At 40.5% G+C, this 3,676-nt stretch overlaps 1 long non-coding RNA gene across 3 annotated transcripts; it reads left to right on the top strand.

Annotated features, from left to right (window-relative positions):
* Window positions 1–179: 179 nt before the first annotated feature.
* On the top strand, window positions 180–2,321 carry LOC119367684. Of its 3 annotated transcripts, XR_005176389.1 has the most exons (5): window positions 180–794; window positions 898–972; window positions 1,602–1,695; window positions 1,819–2,002; window positions 2,133–2,163. It is a non-coding gene; the product is annotated as an uncharacterized LOC119367684 (long non-coding RNA). The 3 variants fall into 3 exon arrangements; XR_005176388.1 differs by lacking the exon at window positions 1,819–2,002 and having other exon boundaries at window positions 2,133–2,321; XR_005176387.1 differs by lacking the exon at window positions 2,133–2,163 and having other exon boundaries at window positions 1,819–2,122.
* Window positions 2,322–3,676: the final 1,355 nt, after the last annotated feature.

Genomic DNA, 3,676 nt, shown 5'->3' with positions numbered 1-3,676 from the left:
TCCAGGTGCTCTCTCCTCCTATATTTGCGCCCTTCCCTTCACCGTCGCTCACTTCACTGCCCTGCACGCATAGGTGGTCTTGCCGTCGCCGTCCAAACCCTACCGGGAGCTTCCCTTTTCGTCCGCGCCCAAGCTCATCCATCTCCTGGAGCTGCCGCTGGCCAAGAAGGTATGCTCAAAGATGCCTCTTCCCAGATCCAACTACGACAGTGGGTTGGTTTTAGTCCTTCTAATGCCAGGTCTTTATCCACCTCGGGTGTTAGCTATTTCCCAGCAATACAACTATTTCTCTTCGGAAGAATTGTTTTTCCCCTCCAGATGTTCATGCTTATGTTATGTGTGGATTTTGAAAGCTAATGTACACGTACTATGTGCTTTGAGAAGAAAACAGTGTAGTTGTTATGCATGAGCACACCTTCTGCATAATGGTCAATTTGGTTGACCTTCGTTGTCAAAAGAAATTTGCTTAGTGTATTGTCATCATAAGTAACTAGCATAGTGCTTACATCTGGAACATAGAACTTAGCTATAAATCTTAACTATGATGGTACTTTGTGGAAAATGGCACATTTAAACTGATTTTAATGATATATTTATTGCTCTGAACCTTGGATTGTCACCATAGTTTAGACTCTTGAGTGTTGTTCTGGCTTTGAAAAGTGGGTTGTCACAGGTTTTGTGCTAGCCTGGAATATTTTTGGCCACGTACGTTATTCAACTAGGTAACTCCGCTGCTCTGTTACCACAAGCAGCTCCATGCCTTAGTTAGGCCGGTCCCTATTTTTTAGGACTAGGTGTGCTACTATTCCTACTTCCTACTGATTTGTCCACTTTCTCTCTGTCCTACTACTCTCTTTTCATTAATCCCCCGAAAATCTCTAATCTTTGTTTGTGTAGATTCTCTCTTACCTATGCCTACAAGGTCGATGAAAATCCAAGCAAGTTGCAAGGAAGATTCATCTATGTAATAATGTAATATCCAAGCTCTGTTGTCTCTGCTTAATAACTTCTTTTTCTGAAATTTAGTTGCATTGAATGATTAATTCCTCTCATGCCAATGTGGCAATATCTCTTGTTTGAATTCTCAATTGTCTTTGCCAGTTACATAGTGGCTTACATGCCACCTGGATACTGGAGTAGCATAGTATATGGGAATATGATTTCATTTTTAAGCATTTGTATGCCACAACTAGTATCGTTGGTCCTTTCTAAAGGCCAATATGAAAGGGCAACATATATATGTCAGATCGCATGGGTATTTTAGTTGGTACTTTCAGGTTTTGATATTACTATATCACTAGAATTTCCTTTCGAAAATTGCAATTAGCTTTTATCATAGCATGGTAAGTATTGAGAAATTTGTTCATCATACCTCCTAGGTAAACTGGAAGTATTGTAGTAGTAGTCAAGCAGGAACCAATTCCAATTGTATCCTGGGGATTTTCTTCCTTGTTTTAGATCTAGTGAATAATGTTTGCTGTGGCAGATAAAGAATAATGTTTGCATTTACCTCACCCTGTCCTAAATTGGTTTGTTTACTAATGTTGCACATGTCTTATGTTTCCATTGTTAATTTATTATTGGAAATTGGTGATGATCAGGTAAGGAAAGAAATCTTCAAGTCTCAGGTTTTTCTATAACCATTCCCACATGGTGGTAAGCTCTCCCAGCAAATCATGATGTGACTCGGATCAGGTGTGCATTTTTTCCTTTTTCTACTATAAAAAAACTTTCCAATGAGCACACTAAAGTGTAGCATTCAATAAGCAGACTTCATGATATTCTATTGAAATAAAGTAATCTATGATGTTCTTGAAGTTTTGTCATGAGTGCCTTATATATGTGCACCATGGCCATAAGTACGAGCAGCATGCATATGTGCATTGAGTCATCCAACATGAGGAATAAGAGAGATAAAAGCGGGTCCACAGCAAAAAGCGGTGCGGCAAGGCTTGCGTCTACTTCTAGTGGTTACCTATACTCGAATGGAGTGCCTTCTTGAGTAGGTGTTTTGGTACTAGCTTGCCTTGTGAAGTAATAAATGTTGTCAATGCTATGCTTTATCCAAGTTTTTATGGTACATTGTATTTATGAATGTAAGAATGTAATGGCAACTTCTTTACATTTCACAGGAAAGACATGCAAGCGGAGGTGGAACCATGAAGCCGGTGGTTCAGGAAATTTTGTGTAGTGGTGATTGAATCATTGGTGCTGAATTTTATCTATCATTTTGTAAACCCACATTGTGTTTGAGACAATGAACCATAGTTAATTAGCTATATTAGCTTATGGGAAATTTGGAAAGTCAGTATGTTGATAACGGATGAACTATTTACATGTGAAATTAATTAATATGTGTTTCTATTGTCTGGTTATGGTTTATTATTGCTGGAGGACATGCATGTTGTTGTTATGAAATGTCTTGATTCATATTTTCTTGGTAGTGCAAATGTAAGCTATGGGAGGGCTACTGGATGTTGGTTGAAAAAAAACCATGTCTGAAAGTCGTTTGGGGAAGCTAATGCCAGGTCCAACGAAAAGTTGGACGGGAAAACAAACCCATCAGATAGTCGGTTGGGAAAAGCACATGGCATGCCCTATAGACTGTTGGTCGGGAATACAACCCCATCAGATAGTCGGTCGGGAAAGGCTCAAGGCAATGCCCAACAGACTATTGGTCGGGAAAGGCCCATGGCAGGCCCAATAGACTGTCGGTCGGGAAAGGTACGCCATAGGTGACAAACAGTCGGTCGGGAAAGATATGTCAGTCAGGAAAGGCTTTTCCCGTCTAGACTTTCCCCAACATACATTGTCGGTCGGCAATAGTCTTTCCCGACCGACTATCTATCGGTGGAAGCTGTTTTCCCGTCCAACCTAGCTGTCAAGGATGTAGTGATGTGGTGTAGTGTGAGAGGTGCCAGAGCTGTGAAAAAGATAGAGATAAAACATTTGGGTGGCATGCTTTTCCTGTCAACGAAAACGATCGAGTAGTTCCCAATATTTTCCGTGCTAGATATATCATAGGCGGTTCCCAAACAGAAAATAAAGTTTATTTCTTTTTCCACCATACTTTCACATTCCATGACTAACGGATTCCACGGGTGCCGTCCATACCAACACTTTCCAAAGGAATCTATTATTTGACAACATAAAGTAAATTCATTTTTCATTTCAGGACTGGGCATCCCTAATACCTTTGCCGTACTCTCGTTCAGTGACAAGTGAATAAGCACTCATCTTAAGAATAACACATCTAGCATGGAAAAATATTAGCCACCCCCTACTGTTTCATGAGCGGTACGAGCACACAAAAGAGAAATTTATTTTCAAATTTAGAGATGGCACATACAAATTTGCTTAGAACGACAAAAGAATACCGCATATAGGTAGTTATAGTGGACTCATGTGGCAAAACTGGGTTCAAGGATTTGGACGCACAAGTAGGGATCATACTTAGTGCAAGTGAAGGCCAGCAAAAGATTGAGAAGCATCCAACCTGGTATCATCATAGATGTGGTGGGCTCCTACTTCTATGACAAAAAATCATGACAGAAAATGGGCTTTTCGTCATGGGCGGACCGGAGACGCAGTTGCATGACATTCTTTTGGCCGTGCATGACAAAAAAAACTGTGGTAGAACCGAGGGCGAGGAAAATACTGGGGAGTTCCCGGTTAT

This window comes from Triticum dicoccoides, chromosome 2B (genome assembly GCF_002162155.2).
Source record: "Triticum dicoccoides isolate Atlit2015 ecotype Zavitan chromosome 2B, WEW_v2.0, whole genome shotgun sequence".
NCBI lineage: Eukaryota > Viridiplantae > Streptophyta > Magnoliopsida > Poales > Poaceae > Triticum > Triticum dicoccoides.
The sequence above is the reverse complement of the archived record's forward strand: the minus strand, read 5'-3'. Positions and strand labels throughout refer to the sequence as shown.